General features: G+C 48.6%; 1 long non-coding RNA gene across 1 annotated transcript; it reads right to left on the bottom strand.

Moving 5' to 3' along the window:
* Nucleotides 1-3044: 3044 nt before the first annotated feature.
* Nucleotides 3045-7276, bottom strand: LOC124028665. The gene is made up of 3 exons (XR_006837627.1): nt 7116-7276; nt 6457-6603; nt 3045-3121 (listed from the first exon to the last, which is right to left on the bottom strand). It is a non-coding gene; the product is annotated as an uncharacterized LOC124028665 (long non-coding RNA).
* Between the last annotated feature and the right edge of the window lie 10228 nt (nt 7277-17504).

The raw sequence follows: 17504 nt of genomic DNA, 5'->3' as shown, positions 1-17504 counted from the left end.
GTATTTTACTAAATGTTCCATCCTGAGAATAAATCACTTTCCTACCGACTAAACCAGTATTTCCAGTCCAAACTGGAACGGTCCTTCAAAAGCATTATAGAGCATAAAGACAGGCCTGTCTGGATTTGATTAGAGCTTTGATTAAAACATTCAAGCCTGATGAGCCCTACATTAAAGACATTTCATGAGCCCTACATTAAAGACATTTCATGAGCCCTACATTAAAGACATTTCATGAGCCCTACATTAAAGACATTTAATGAGCCCTACATTAAAGATATTTCATGAGCCCTACATTAAAGACATTTAATGAGCCCTACATTAAAGACATTTAATGAGCCCTACATTAAAGACATTTAATGAGCCCTACATTAAAGACATTTCATGAGCCCTACATTAAAGACATTTAATGAGCCCTACATTAAAGACATTTAATGAGCCCTACATTAAAGACATTTCATGAGCCCAAGCCCCAAAACAGTCCAAAATATTGTGCCGTTATCCAATACATATGCGATATAGGCTACTGCACGACAGAAAAACAGAAAAGACCATGGATGTAGCTATATCCTCTGTTGGGTAAATAAATGAAACTCGCTCCAGGAGGCTTGTTGAGTGTGAACTATATTACTATACTGTATATTATATGGACTGGAATCACATTGTTCAAACCATGATACAGCTGGAAGAGACATGCAGCTAGTAGAGGCGAGCTGATTTTATTTTAACTTTGGTAATATAATAATAGGGCCTTTACGTATAATTAACAGGCTGACAAATACCTTTCATAATATTTCTTGCACTGATTTAAAGCAACGATATTCGAGTGACAAACAGTTTTAAAACTCTGCAGCCGCAATACAAATTAAAAATCTTTACAATTAAAAAAACAAGGTAACCCTGAAAGCCAGTTAGAGATGGGTAAATTAGACGCTTATTCAGTCTTTATATTACTGTAGCCTAGGCTGTGCCTACCTGTCACATGGGGGAAAAAATACTATCACCACCACTATAAAGCTTCACAGAGACTATACCTGTCCAAAATGGCACCCTATACCCTATATACAAGGGCCCTGGTCATTAGTAGTACACTATAGGAAATGGGCTGAGCCAGATCATCAACTAGATTCAGACAGGGAGGAAGTAGCCCCCTAGACCAGGGATCATCAACTAGATTCAGACAGGGAGGAAGTAGCCCCCTAGACCAGGGATCATCAACTAGATTCAGACAGGGAGGAAGTAGCCCCCTAGACCAGGGATCATCAACTAGATTCAGACAGGGAGGAAGTAGCCCCCTAGACCAGGGATCATCAACTAGATTCAGACAGGGAGGAAGTAGCCCCCTAGACCAGGGATCATCAACTAGATTCAGACAGGGAGGAAGTAGCCCCTAGACCAGGGATCATCAACTAGATTCAGACAGGGAGGAAGTAGCCCCCTAGACCAGGGATCATCAACTAGATTCAGACAGGGAGGAAGTAGCCTCCTAGACCAGGGATCATCAACTAGATTCAGACAGGGAGGAAGTAGCCCCTCAGACAGGGAGGAAGTAGGCCCCTAGACCAGGGATCATCAACTAGATTCAGACAGGGAGGAAGTAGCCCCTCAGACAGGGAGGAAGTAGCCCCTCAGACAGGGAGGAAGTAGCCTCTCAGACAGGGAGGAAGTAGCCCCTCAGACAGGGAGGAAGTAGCCCCTCAGACAGGGAGGAAGTAGCCCCTCAGACAGGGAGGAAGTAGCCCCTCAGACAGGGAGGAAGTAGTAGCAACGGGCCGATATGTTTCGTGAGCGGATAGTTGGGTCCGGAATATAATTACAAATCATTTGTAGACTGTAATTTCACTGCAACAAGCCCAAACAAACAGATAAAATAATTAGACTAAAATACAATCATTTCAAACCTTGCCTACATGTGTATATAATCACGTGTTTCTCTACTATGCCTGGGAACACCTGGGAACACATGTACAAAATAAAAATAACTGATGTTACAGTTTTTTTTAAATGTCTAACAATAAAAATGAAATATCTTGTCTTGATATAAAAAAAAATATGCTCAGAAAACTGGGAGGGGGTCAAATAAAACCAGTTGGGGAACCCAGTCCTAGACACTGGTCCTAGATCAGTGGTTAGGATAGGATCTAATGGTTCAGGTCAGGATTGTAGGAGGGTAATCTGGTCCTAGATCAGTGGTTAGGATAGTATCTCATGGTTCAGGTTAAGATTGTAGGAGGGTAATCTGGTCCTAGATCAGTGGTTAGGATAGTATCTAATGGTTCAGGTCAGGATTGTGGGAGGGTAATCTGGTCCTAGATCAGTGGTTAGGATAGTATCTAATGGATCAGGTTAGGATTGTAGGAGGGTAATCTGGTCCTAGATCAGTGGTTAGGTTAGTATCTAATGGATCAGGTTAAGATTGTAGGAGGGTAATCTGGTCCTAGATCAGTGGTTAGGATAGTATCTAATGGATCAGGTTAAGATTGTAGGAGGGTAATCTGGTCCTAGATCAGTGGTTAGGATAGTATCTAATGGTTCAGGTTAGGATTGTAGGAGGGTAATCTGGTCCTAGATCAGTGGTTAGGTTAGTATCTAATGGATCAGGTTAAGATTGTAGGAGGGTAATCTGGTCCTAGATCAGTGGTTAGGTTAGTATCTAATGGTTCAGGTTAGGATTGTAGGAGGGTAATCTGGTCCTAGATCAGTGGTTAGGTTAGTATCTAATGGTTCAGGTTAGGATTGTAGGAGGGTAATCTGGTCCTAGATCAGTGGTTAGGTTAGTATCTAATGGATCAGGTTAGGATTGTAGGAGGGTAATCTGGTCCTAGATCAGTGGTTAGGTTAGTATCTCATGGTTCAGGTCAGGATTCAATCCCACCCGGAGCAACATATAGTGAGTCCTACAGTGGGCGTGTTTTGAGCCCTGGTAGTACACTATATAGGGAATAGGGTGTCATTTGGGTCACGGCCGTGGGGCGTAAAGCAGTAGAGACCGTCAGGGAAGGAAAACCGTCAACATTCCAAAAGGTCGGAATCCCCATTTTTTGGGGGGGAAAAGCTGTTAGATCCAACTGATGGTGAAGTTCTGGCTGAGATTCAGTCCCAGGTCTGTTACAGTCAACACCTGGAGGGAGACGAACAGGGAAACAGAGATGCATTAATAACAAACCACAGAGGTCATTTTCCTCTAAACTCAACTACTACCAGTCAACACCTGGAGGGAGACGAACAGAGAAACAGAGATGCATTAATAACAAACCACAGAGGTCATTTTCCTCTAAACATGGGGAGACTCAACTACTACCAGTCAACTCACACATTTCCTAGGGGGCAAAGGTCAGGATGGATAGTGTCATTTATCAGCCTTGTCGGTGTCGTAACAAACCCCCAGCATCTAGTGGAAAGCCTTCCCAGAAGAGTGGAGGCTGTTATAGCAGCAATGTTCCAACATCTAGTGGAAAGCCTTCCCAGAAGACTGGAGGCTGTTATAGCAGCAATGTTCCAACATCTAGTGGAAAGCCCTCCCAGAAGAGTGGAGGCTGTTATAGCAGCAATGTTCCAACATCTAGTGGAAAGCCTTCCCAGAAGAGTGGAGGCTGTTATAGCAGCAATGTTCCAACATCTAGTGGAATGCCTTCCCAGAAGAGTGGAGGCTGTTATAGCAGCAATGTTCCAACATCTAGTGGAAAGCCTTCCCAGAAGAGTGGAGGCTGTTATAGCAGCAATGTTCCAACATCTAGTGGAAAGCCTTCCCAGAAGAGTGGAGGCTGTTATAGCAGCAATGTTCCAACATCTAGTGGAAAGCCTTCCCAGAAGAGTGGAGGCTGTTATAGCAGCAATGTTCCAACATCTAGTGGAAAGCCCTACCAGAAGAGGTGGAGGCTGTTATAGCAGCAATGTTCCAACATCTAGTGGAAAGCCTTCCCAGAAGAGTGGAGGCTGTTATAGCAGCAATGTTCCAACATCTAGTGGAAAGCCTTCCCAGAAGAGTGGAGGCTGTTATAGCAGCAATGTTCCAACATCTAGTGGAAAGCCTTCCCAGAAGAGTGGAGGCTGTTATAGCAGCAATGTTCCAACATCTAGTGGAAAGCCTTCCCAGAAGAGTGGAGGCTGTTATAGCAGCAATGTTCCAACATCTAGTGGAAAGCCTTCCCAGAAGAGTGGAGGCTGTTATAGCAGCAATGTTCCGACATCTAGTGGAAAGCCTTCCCAGAAGAGTAGAGGCTGTTATAGCAGCAATGTTCCAACATCTAGTGGAAAGCCTTCCCAGAAGAGTGGAGGCTGTTATAGCAGCAATGTTCCAACATCTAGTGGAAAGCCTTCCCAGAAGAGTGGAGGCTGTTATAGCAGCAATGTTCCAACATCTAGTGGAAAGCCTTCCCAGAAGAGTGGAGGCTGTTATAGCAGCAATGTTCCAACATCTAGTGGAAAGCCTTCCCAGAAGAGTGGAGGCTGTTATAGCAGCAATGTTCCAACATCTAGTGGAAAGCCTTCCCAGAAGAGTGGAGGCTGTTATAGCAGCAATGTTCCAACATCTAGTGGAAAGCCTTCCCAGAAGAGTCCCAGAAGAGTGGAGGCTGTTATAGCAGCAATGTTCCAACATCTAGTGGAAAGCCTTCCCAGAAGAGTGGATGCTGGGGGTCTCCCGAGTGGCGGAGCGGTCTAAGGCACTACATGTGTGACACTGGGAGACCCACGAGGTGACGCACAATTGGCCCAGCGCCGTCGAGGGTTATGGGAGGGTTTGGCCAGCTGGGATGTCCTTGTCCCATCGCGCCCTAGTGACTCCTGTGGCGGGCCACGCTGACACGGTCGCCAGGTGTACGGCGTTTCCTCCGGCGGTGCGGTTGGCTTCCGGGTTCAGCGACCAGTGTGTCTAGAAGCAGTGGGACTTGGCGGGGTTTCAGAGGACGCACGGCTCTCGACCTTCGCCTCTCCCGAGTCCATACGGGAGTTGCAGCGTTGGGACAAGACTAACTACCAATTGGATGTCACAAAATTGGGGAGAAAAATATCAGAGAACTGTCCGTGCACGACGACTACATTTACAAATGGCACCTTGTGCATTTCTGCTATTACAACTCAACACCACAACTACATTTACCAATGGCACCTTGTGCTTTTCTGCTATTACAACTCAACGACTACATTTACCAATGGCACCTTGTGCTTTTCTGCTATTACAACTCAACGACTACATTTACAAATGGCACCTTGTGCTTTTCTGCTATTACAACTCAACGACTACATTTACAAATGGCACCTTGTGCTTTTCTGCTATTACAACTCAACGACTACATTTACAAATGGCACCTTGTGCTTTTCTGCTATTACAACTCAACACAACAACTACATTTACAAATGGCACCTTGTGCTTTTCTGCTATTACAATTCAACGACTACATTTACAAATGGCACCTTGTGCTTTTCTGCTATTACAACTCAACACCACGACTACATTTACAAATGGCACCTTGTGCTTTTCTGCTATTACAACTCAACGACTACATTTACAAATGGCACCTTGTGCTTTTCTGCTATTACAACTCAACGACTACATTTACAAATGGCACCTTGTGCTTTTCTACTATTACAACTCTCAACACGACGACGTTCCTTATTTTATTTGACCTTTTATTTTGACCCTCTTCTTCATGATATCCAATTGGTAGTTACAAGTCTTGTCTCATGGCTGCAACCTCTCGTAAGGACTCGGGAGAGGCAATGGTCGAGAACCAAAGCGTCCCTCCGAAACAAGATCCCGCCAAGCCGCACTGCTTCTGGACACAGTCGGAGGAAACACGATCCCGCCAAGCCGCACTGCTGCTGGACACAGTCGGAGGAAACACGATCCCGGAAAGCCGCACTGCTTCTGGACACAGTCGGAGGAAACACGATCCCGCCAAGCCGCACTGCTTCTGGACACAGTCGGAGGAAACACGATCCCGCCAAGCCGCACTGCTTCTGGACACAGTCGGAGGAAACACGATCCTGCCAAGCCGCACTGCTTCTGGACACAGTCGGAGGAAACACGATCCTGCCAAGCCGCACTGCTTCTGGACACAGTCGGAGGAAACACGATCCCGCCAAGCCGCACTGCTTCTGGACACAGTCGGAGGAAACACTGTACCAGCTGGCGACCGAAGTCAGCGCACACTGCGCCCGGCCCGCCACAAGGAGTCGCTAGAGCGCGATGAGACAAGGACAACCCGGACAGCGCTGGGCCAATTGTGCGCCGCCTCATGAGTCTCCCCGTCGCGGCTGGCTGCGACACAGCCCGGGATCAAACCCGGATCTGTATTGGTGCCTCAAGCACTGATCAATGCCTTAGACCCCTGCGCCACTCGGGAGGTCCCTACATTCCTTTAAAAAAATGTTTTATTGTGAGTATGGCTACTCTAAAACATTATCTGAACTTTAAAAAACACTTAACCTTTGACTCCTGACACCAAGTCTCACCTGATTGGCTCTGTAGGTGAATGCAGCATCATGGGAGTTGACCGTAACCCTGGTAGGCTCCACCTTCACGCCATAGAAGGAGGCTGTTTCCACGGTGATGTAGGAAGCCTCCACGTGGTCGTGCAGCACCTCCGATGTCATCGTGTTCTAGAACACAATAGGTAGAGAAGAGTTGAAGGTTATAGTGTTAGTAGAACCAGCTGTCATGGTTATAGTGTTAGTAGAACCAGCTGTCATGGTTATAGTGTTAGTAGAACCAGCTGTCATGGTTATAGAGTTAGTAGAACCAGCTGTCATGGCTATAGTGTTAGTAGAACCAGCTGTCATGGTTATAGTGTTAGTAGAACCAGCTGTCATGGCTATAGTGTCAGTAGTGGTAGAACACGTGAGCGTACTGGTCTGTAGTGGTCGGAGCGTACTGGTCTGTAGTGGTCGGAGCGTACCGGTCTGTAGTGGTCGGAGCGTACCGGTCTGTAGTGGTCGGAGCGTACCGGTCTGTAGTGGTCGGAGCGTACCGGTCTGTAGTGGTCGGAGCGTACCGGTCTGTAGTGGTCGGAGCGTACCGGTCTGTAGTGGTCGGAGCGTACCGGTCTGTAGTGGTCGGAGCGTACCGGTCTGTAGTGGTCGGAGCGTACCGGTCTGTAGTGGTCGGAGCGTACCTTCACCACAGTGAACACTACGTGAGCGTACTGGTCTGTCTCAAAGGTGTCGATGCTCTCTCCGTCGTCCCAGAAAAGCTCTCCTCCAGCCGAGCCGTCTTCAGATAGACTGGACACGAGGTGGAGCGGCTGACCACTGCTCACAAACAGGGTTGTGTTGGGACGCTACACAGGGAGCAACACACAGAGAGACACACAGACACAGAGAGAGACACACACAGAGAGAGAGAGACACACAGACACCGAGAGAGAGAGACATACAGACACAGAGAGACACACAGACACACAGAGAGACACACAGAGAGACACACAGAGAGACACACAGACACAGAGAGACACAGAGAGACACACAGAGACACACAGAGACACACAGACACAGAGGCACACACAGACACAGAGAGAGAGAGAGAGACACACACAGACACAGACAGAGACACACACAGACACAGAGAGAGACACACACAGACACAGAGAGAGACACACAAACACACAGAGAGAGACACACAAACACACAGAGAGAGACACAAACAGACACAGAGAGAGACACACAGAGACACACACAGACAGCGACACACACAGACACAGAGAGACACACACAGACACAGAGAGAACGAAAGAGACCGAGGGAGAGACACAGAGAAAGAGGAAGAGAGAGACACACAGTGATGAATTATTTTCGATATCGATGCCTGACCATCCACTTTGTGTCATCTTCCTAAACCCTCTAGAAACTCTGTAGATAGTCATCATTGTTCTGACTTAACATTTATTTAACTGGGCAAGTCAGTTAAGAACAAATTATTATTTACAATGACGGCCTAGCCATGGGCCAAACCCGGACGACGCTGGGCCAATTGTGCGCCGCCCTATGGGACTCCCAATCACAGCCGGTTGTAATACAGCCTGGAATTGAACCGGGGTCTGTAGTGACGCCTCTAGCACTGAGATGCAGTGCCTTAGACCGCTGTGATACAGCCTAGAATCGAACCGGGGTCTGTAGTGACGCCTCTAGCACTGAGATGCAGGGCCTTCGACCCGCTGCGCCTCCTCGGGAGCCCCAATAACATGGATGAGCCAGCTACCTGACCATCTATTGTCTGTCTAATAACATGGATGAGCCAGCTACCTGACCATCTATTGTCTGTCTAATAACATGGATGAGCCAGCTACCTGACCATCTATTGTCTGTCTAATAACATGGATGAGCCAGCTACCTGAGGATCTATTGTCTGTCTAATAACATGGATGAGCCAGCTACCTGAGGATCTATTGTCTGTCTAATAACATGGATGAGCCAGCTACCTGAGGATCTATTGTCTGTCTAATAACATGGATGAGCCAGCTACCTGACCATCTATTGTCTGTCTAATAACATGGATGAGCCAGCTACCTGAGGATCTATTGTCTGTCTAATAACATGGATGAGCCAGCTACCTGACCATCTATTGTCTGTCTAATAACATGGATGAGCCAGCTACCTGAGGATCTATTGTCTGTCTAATAACATGGATGAGCCAGCTACCTGAGGATCTATTGTCTGTCTAATAACATGGATGAGCCAGCTACCTGACCATCTATTGTCTGTCTAATAACATGGATGAGCCAGCTACCTGAGGATCTATTGTCTGTCCAATAACATGGATGAGCCAGCTACCTGAGGATCTATTGTCTGTCCAATAACATGGATGAGCCAGCTACCTGAGGATCTATTGTCTGTCTAATAACATGGATGAGCCAGCTACCTGAGGATCTATTGTCTGTCTAATAACATGGATGAGCCAGCTACCTGACCATCTATTGTCTGTCTGTTTACCTGTGTAGGTAACATGGATGAGCCAGCTACCTTCTCTCAGGTGACCATCTATTGTCTGTCTGTTCACCTGTGATATGCTCCTTCTCTCAGGTGAAGGTTGATATGCTCTAGAGGAGCCTTGAGCCTCAACTCTTCTCCTTTACTATGGATAGAATCACCCTGGGGGGAGAGACAGAGAGAGACAGAGAGACAGAGAGAGACACACAGAGAGAGAGACAGAGAGAGAGAGAGAGAGAGAGAGACAGAGAGAGACAGTGAGAGACAGAGAGGAGAGATTCAATATTCAGCATGTGCATTATACACTGAACAAAACATTAAAAACCCCTGCTCTTTCCATGACAGACTGACCAGGTGAATCCAGGTGAAAGCTATGATCCCTTATTGATGTCACTTGTTAAATCCACTTCAATCAGTGTAGCTGAAGGGGAGGAGACATGTTGAAGGATTTTAAACCTTGAGACAAGTGAGAATGTGTGCCATTCAGAGGGTGAATGGGCAAGACAAAATATTTAAGTGCCTTTGAACAGGGTAAGGCAGGTGCCAGGTAGGTGCCAGGTAGGTGCCAGGTATACCGGTTTTTGTCAAGAACTGCAATGCTGCTGGGTTTTTCCCTGCTCACCAGTTTCCTGTGTGTATCAAGAATGGTCCACCACACAAACACATCCAACCAACTTGACACAACAATGGGAAGCATTGGAGTCAACATGGACCAGCATATCCCTGTGAAACGCTTTCAACACCTTGTGGAGTCAACATGGACCAGCATATCCCTGTGAAACGCTTTCAACACCTTGTGGAGTCAACATGGACCAGCATATCCCTGTGAAACGCTTTCAACACCTTGTGGAGTCAACATGGACCAGCATCCCTGTGAAACGCTTTCAACACCTTGTGGAGTCAACATGGACCAGCATATCCCTGTGAAACGCTTTCAACACCTTGTGGAGTCAACATGGACCAGCATCCCTGTGAAACGCTTTCAACACCTTGTGGAGTCAACATGGACCAGCATCCCTGTGAAACGCTTTCAACACCTTGTGGAGTCAACATGGACCAGCATCCCTGTGAAACGCTTTCCACACCTTGTGGAGTCAACATGGACCAGCATCCCTGTGGAACGCTTTCCACACCTTGTGGAGTCAACATGGACCAGCATCCCTGTGGAACGCTTTCCACACCTTGTGGAGTCAACATGGACCAGCATCCCTGTGGAACGCTTTCCACACCTTGTGGAGTCAACATGGACCAGCATCCCTGTGAAACGCTTTCCACACCTTGTGGAGTCCACATGGACCAGCATCCCTGTGAAACGCTTTCCACACCTTGTGGAGTCAACATGGACCAGCATCCCTGTGAAACGCTTTCCACACCTTGTGGAGTCCACATGGACCAGCATCCCTGTGGAACGCTTTCCACACCTTGTGGAGTCAACATGGACCAGCATCCCTGTGGAACGCTTTCCACACCTTGTGGAGTCAACATGGACCAGCATCCCTGTGGAACGCTTTCCACACCTTGTGGAGTCAACATGGACCAGCATCCCTGTGGAACGCTTTCCACACCTTGTGGAGTCCACATGGACCAGCATCCCTGTGGAACGCTTTCGCCTTGTGGAGTCAACATGGACCAGCATCCCTGTGGAACACTTTCCACACCTTGTGGAGTCAACATGGACCAGCATCCCTGTGGAACGCTTTCCACACCTTGTGGAGTCCACATGGACCAGCATCCCTGTGGAACGCTTTCCACACCTTGTGGAGTCAACATGGACCAGCATCCCTGTGAAACGCTTTCCACACCTTGTGGAGTCCACATGGACCAGCATCCCTGTGGAACGCTTTCCACACCTTGTGGAGTCAACATGGACCAGCATCCCTGTGGAACGCTTTCCACACCTTGTGGAGTCAACATGGACCAGCATCCCTGTGGAACGCTTTCCACACCTTGTGGAGTCAACATGGACCAGCATCCCTGTGGAACGCTTTCCACACCTTGTGGAGTCCACATGGACCAGCATCCCTGTGGAACGCTTTCGCCTTGTGGAGTCAACATGGACCAGCATCCCTGTGGAACGCTTTCCACACCTTGTGGAGTCAACATGGACCAGCATCCCTGTGGAACGCTTTCCACACCTTGTGGAGTCCACATGGACCAGCATCCCTGTGGAACGCTTTCCACACCTTGTGGAGTCAACATGGACCAGCATCCCTGTGGAACGCTTTCAACACCTTGTGGAGTCCACATGGACCAGCATCCCTGTGGAACGCTTTCAACACCTTGTGGAGTCCAGGCCCCCCGACAAATCAAGGCTGTTCTGAATGGGGGTGTAACTCAATATCAGGAAGGTGTTCCTAATGTTTTGTCCACTCAGTGGAAGTGCCGTTGTCTGAAGCCTGAAACAAAAGCCTTGTAACTACCATCGCATTCTATTTGTCATTACCCAGAATTCCTACTAGTTGTGTCCTGTGTGATCCAGTGGTCCCAGCTGGTCCCGCCCGCTGCCCTTAGACTCCACCTCCCAATCATCTGGTACATTTCAGTCCTTCATTTAAATACAACTCTTATCCACTTACAGTAGTGAGAGACAGAGTTTTACGTACTGGTCCCCCGTGGGAATCGAACCCACAACCCTGGCGTTGCAAGCACCGCCCCACTACCAACCGAGCCCCACGGGACAATCTTTATCCAACACTTTACCGTCTCATCAATAAAACATATATCAATACTAAAAGGAGTGTCCCCAGTCCTTAAAAAACACCCTCATTATCTTTAATAATTACTGCAGCTGTGTCCTTACCGTGTAGTAGAGACCTGGGGTTGGGGTTATTAAGGGTTATTAAGGGTTATGTATAGTTAATATATATAGCTGTGTTCTTACTGTATAGTAGAGACCTGGGGTTGGGGTTATTAAGGGTTATTAAGGGTTATGTATAGTTAATATATATAGCTGTGTTCTTACTGTATAGTAGAGACCTGGGGTTGGGGTTATTAAGGGTTATTAAGGGTTATATATAGTTAATATATATAGCTGTGTTCTTACTGTATAGTAGAGACCTGGGGTTAGGGTTATTAAGGGTTATATATAGTTAATATATATAGCTGTGTTCTTACTGTATAGTAGAGACCTGGGGTTAGGGTTATATATAGCTGTGTTCTTACTGTATAGTAGAAAACTGGGGTTGGGGTTATTAAGGGTTATATATAGTTAATATATATAGCTGTGTTCTTACTGTATAGTAGAGACCTGGGGTTATTAAGGGTTATTAGGGTTATATATAGCTGTGTTCTTACTGTATAGTAGAGACCTGGGGTTAGGGGGGTTATTAAGGGTTATATATAGTTAATTTATATAGCTGTGTTCTTACTGTATAGTAGAGACCTGGGGTTAGGGTTATATATAGTTAATATATATAGCTGTGTTCTTACTGTATAGTAGAGACCTGGGGTTAGGGTTATTAAGGGTTATTAAGGGGTATAGTTAATATATATAGCTGTGTTCTTACTGTATAGTAGAGACCTGGGGGGGTTAAGGGTTATTAAGGGTTATATATAGTTAATATATATAGCTGTGTTCTTACTGTATAGTAGAGACCTGGGGTTGGGGTTAAGGGTTATTAAGGGTTATATAGTTAATATATATAGCTGTGTTCTTACTGTATAGTAGAGACCTGGGGTTGGGGTTATTAAGGGTTATAAGGGTTATGTATAGTTAATATATATAGCTGTGTTGTTACTGTATAGTAGAGACCTGGGGTTAAGGGTTATTAAGGGTTATGTATAGTTAATATATATAGCTGTGTTCTTACTGTGTAGTAGAGACCTGGGGTTGGGGTTATTAAGGGTTATTAAGGGTTATGTATAGTTAATATATATAGCTGTGTTCTTACTGTATAGTAGAGACCTGGGGTTAGGGTTATTAAGGGGGGTTAAGGGTTATTAACCTGGGGGGGTTAATATATATAGCTGTGTTCTTACTGTATAGTAGAGACCTGGGGTTAGGGTTATTAAGGGTTATTAAGGGTTATTAAGGGTTATATATAGCTGTGTTCTTACCGTGTAGTAGACACCTGGGGTTAGGGTTATTAAGGGTTATTAAGGGTTATATATAAATGTGTTCTTACTGTATAGTAGAGACCTGGGGTTAGGGTTATTAAGGGTTATTAAGGGTTATTAGGGTTATTATAGCTGTGTTATTAGAGACCTGGGGTTAGGGTTATTAAGGGTTATATATAGCTGTGTTCTTACTGTATAGTAGAGACTTGGGGTTAGGGTTATTAAGGGTTATTAAGGGTTATATATAGCTGTGTTCTTACTGTATAGTAGAGACCTGGGGTTAGGGTTATTAAGGGTTATTAAGGGTTATATATAGCTGTGTTCTTACCGTGTAGTAGTCGTACCAGAGACCATGAGGGAAGTAGCCCACAACATAGTCCACACCTGGATCTAATACTGGTGTCACCATCAAACTCTTCCCCCATAGGAACTGTCTGTCTATCCCATACGTTCTCACGTCCTTGGGGAACCTAAAGATATGAACACACATTGGTCAGGAACATCCTGAAAGAGCTGTGTGTCCCAGTGTGTGTGTCCCAGTGTGTGTGTGTCCCAGTGTGTGTGTCCCAGTGTGTGTGTGTCCCAGTGTGTGTGTGTCCCAGTGTGTGTGTGTCCCAGTGTGTGTGTCCCAGTGTGTGTGTGTCCCAGTGTGTGTGTGTCCCAGTGTGTGTGTGTCCCAGTGTGTGTGTGTCCCAGTGTGTGTGTCCTGTGTGTGTGTGTGTCCCAGTGTGTGTGTGTCCCAGTGTGTGTGTGTGTGTGTGTGTGTGTGTGTGTGTGTGTCCCAGTGTGTGTGTGTGTGTGTCCCAGTGTGTGTGTGTCCCAGTGTGTGTGTGTGTGTGTGTGTCCCAGTGTGTGTGTCCCAGTGTGTGTGTGTCCCAGTGTGTGTGTGTCCCAGTGTGTGTGTGTCCCAGTGTGTGTGTCCCAGTGTGTGTGTGTCCCAGTGTGTGTGTGTCCCAGTGTGTGTGTGTCCCAGTGTGTGTGTGTGTGTGTGTCCCAGTGTGTGTGTGTGTGTGTGTCCCAGTGTGTGTGTCCCAGTGTGTGTGTCCCAGTGTGTGTGTCCCAGTGTGTGTGTGTCCCAGTGTGTGTGTGTCCAGTGTGTGTCAGTGTGTGTGTCCCAGTGTGTGTGTGTGTGTGTCCCAGTGTGTGTGCGCAGTGTGTGTGTCCCACTGGGTGTCCTGAGGTGTGTGTGTCCCAGTGTGTGTGTGCTGTGTGTGTGTCCTGTGTGTGTGTCAGAATATACAGGTGTGTGTGTGTGTGTGTGTGTGTGTCCTGAGGTGGAGTGTGTGTGTGTGTATACAGGTGTGTGTGTGTTGTGTGTGTGTCCCAGTGTGTGTGTATCCCAAGGGTGTGTGTCCCAGAATATACTGAAGGCTGTGTCCTGAGGTGTGTGTCCAGAATATACAGGTGTGTGAACAGTCCTGAGGTGTGTGTCCCAGGTGTGGTGTCCCAGTGTGTGTGTCCCAGTGTGTGTGTCCCAGTGTGTGTGTCCCAGGCTGTGTGTCCCAGAATATGTGCTGAACAGTGGTCCTGTGTCCCAGTGTGTGTGTCCCAGTGTGAGGGTGTCCCTGTGTGTCCCACTGGTGTGTCCCAGTGTGTGGGAGGAGTAACTACAGGCTCGAACAGCAGAGGCCTGAGGCTGGGAGGAGAGACACACAGAATATACGGTGGTCCTGGAGGGCTGGAGGGGCTGAACACTGGGAGTCCAGAGGGAACTGAGAGGAGCGGATACACAGAGACTGAACACTTCATGGCTGAACAGAATATACAGGCTGAAGGGCTGAACACTGGGGGTCCTGAGGCTGGGAGGAGAGAGACAGAATATACAGGCTGAAGGGCTGAACACTGGGGGGTCCTGAGGCTGGGAGGAGAGACACACAGAATATACAGGCTGAAGAGGCTGAACACTGGGGGTCCTGAGGCTGGGAGGAGACACACAGAATATACAGGCTGGAGGGCTGAACACTGGGGGGTCCTGAGGCTGGGAGGAGAGACACACAGAATATACAGGCTGAAGGGCTGAACACTGGGGGGTCCTGAGGCTGGGAGGAGAGACACACAGAATATACAGGCTGGAGGGCTGAACACTGGGGGGTCCTGAGGCTGGGAGGAGAGACACACAGAATATACAGGCTGAAGGGCTGAACACTGGGGGGTCCTGAGGCTGGGAGGAGAGACACACAGAATATACAGGCTGAAGGGCTGAACACTGGGGGGTCCTGAGGCTGGGAGGAGAGACACAGAATATACAGGCTGAAGGGCTGAACACTGGGGGGTCCTGAGGCTGGGAGGAGAGACACAGAATATACAGGCTGAACACTGGGGGGTCCTGAGGCTGGGAGGAGAGACACACAGAATATACAGGCTGAAGGGCTGAACACTGGGGGGTCCTGAGGCTGGGAGGAGACACAGAATATACAGGCTGAAGGGCTGAACACTGGGGGGTCCTGAGGCTGGGAGGAGAGAGACAGAATATACAGGCTGAAGGGCTGAACACTGGGGGGTCCTGAGGCTGGGAGGAGAGACACACAGAATATACAGGCTGAACACTGGGGGGTCCTGAGGCTGGGAGGAGAGACACACAGAATATACAGGCTGAACACTGGGGGGTCCTGAGGCTGGGAGGAGACACACAGAATATACAGGCTGAAGGGCTGAACACTGGGGGGTCCTGAGGCTGGGAGGAGAGACACACAGAATATACAGGCTGAAGGGCTGAACACTGGGGGGTCCTGAGGCTGGGAGGAGACACAGAATATACAGGCTGAAGGGCTGAACACTGGGGGGTCCTGAGGCTGGGAGGAGAGACACAGAATATACAGGCTGAAGGGCTGAACACTGGGGGGTCCTGAGGCTGGGAGGAGAGACACAGAATATACAGGCTGAACACTGGGGGGTCCTGAGGCTGGGAGGAGAGACACAGAATATACAGGCTGAAGGGCTGAACACTGGGGGGTCCTGAGGCTGGGAGGAGAGACACACAGAATATACAGGCTGAACACTGGGGGGTCCTGAGGCTGGGAGGAGAGACACACAGAATATACAGGCTGAAGGGCTGAACACTGGGGGGTCCTGAGGCTGGGAGGAGAGACACACAGAATATACAGGCTGGAGGGCTGAACACTGGGGGTCCTGAGGCTGGGAGGAGAGACACACAGAATATACAGGCTGAAGGGCTGAACACTGGGGGTCCTGAGGCTGGGAGAGAGAGACACAGAATATACAGGCTGAAGGGCTGAACACTGGGGGGTCCTGAGGCTGGGAGGAGAGACACAGAATATACAGGCTGAACACTGGGGGGTCCTGAGGCTGGGAGGAGAGACACACAGAATATACAGGCTGAAGGGCTGAACACTGGGGGTCCTGAGGCTGGGAGAGAGACACAGAATATACAGGCTGAAGGGCTGAACACTGGGGGTCCTGAGGCTGGGAGGAGACACAGAATATACAGAATATACAGGCTGAAGGGCTGAACACTGAGGGGGGTCCTGAGGCTGGGGGGTCCTGAGGCTGGGAGAGACACAGAATATAGGCAGGCTGAACACTGGGGGTCCTGAGGCTGGGAGGAGAACACAGAATATACAGGGCTGGGGGTCCTGAGGCTGGGAGGGAGACACACAGAATATACAGGCTGAAGGGCTGAACACTGGGGGTCCTGAGGCTGGGAGGAGAGACACACAGAATATACAGGCTGAAGGGCTGAACACTGGGGGTCCTGAGGCTGGGAGGAGAGACACACAGAATATACAGGCTGAAGGGCTGAACACTGGGGGTCCTGAGGCTGGGAGGAGAGACACAGAATATACAGGCTGAAGGGCTGAACACTGGGGGTCCTGAGGCTGGGAGGAGAGACACACAATATACAGGCTGAAGGGCTGAACACTGGGGGTCCTGAGGCTGGGAGGAGAGAGACAGAATATACAGGCAGGCTGAACACTGGGGGTCCTGAGGCTGGGAGGAGAGACACAGAATATACAGGCTGAAGGGCTGAACACTGGGGGTCCTGAGGCTGGGAGGAGAGACACACAGAATAGGCTACAGGGCTGAACACTGGGGGTCCTGAGGCTGGGAGGAGAGACACACAGAATATACAGGCTGAAGGGCTGAACACTGGGGGTCCTGAGGCTGGGAGGAGAGACACAGAATATACAGGCTGAAGGGCTGAACACTGGGGGTCCTGAGGCTGGGAGGAGAGACACACAGAATATACAGGCTGAAGGGCTGAACACTGGGGGTCCTGAGGCTGGGAGGAGAGACACAGAATATACAGGCTGAAGGGCTGAACACTGGGGGTCCTGAGGCTGGGAGGAGAGACACAGAATATACAGGCTGGAGGGCTGAACAGGCTGGGAGGAAGGGCAGAATATACACAGGGCTGAACACTGGGGGTCCTGAGGCTGGGAGGAGAGACACAGAATATACAGGCAGGCTGAACACTGGGGGTCCTGAGGCTGGGAGGAGAGACACAGAATATACAGGCTGAAGGGCTGAACACTGGGGGTCCTGAGGCTGGGAGGAGAGACACA

The sequence above is a fragment of the Oncorhynchus gorbuscha genome, unplaced genomic scaffold (assembly GCF_021184085.1).
Source record: "Oncorhynchus gorbuscha isolate QuinsamMale2020 ecotype Even-year unplaced genomic scaffold, OgorEven_v1.0 Un_scaffold_4622, whole genome shotgun sequence".
NCBI lineage: Eukaryota > Metazoa > Chordata > Actinopteri > Salmoniformes > Salmonidae > Oncorhynchus > Oncorhynchus gorbuscha.
This window is presented reverse-complemented; position numbering and strand designations above follow the sequence as displayed.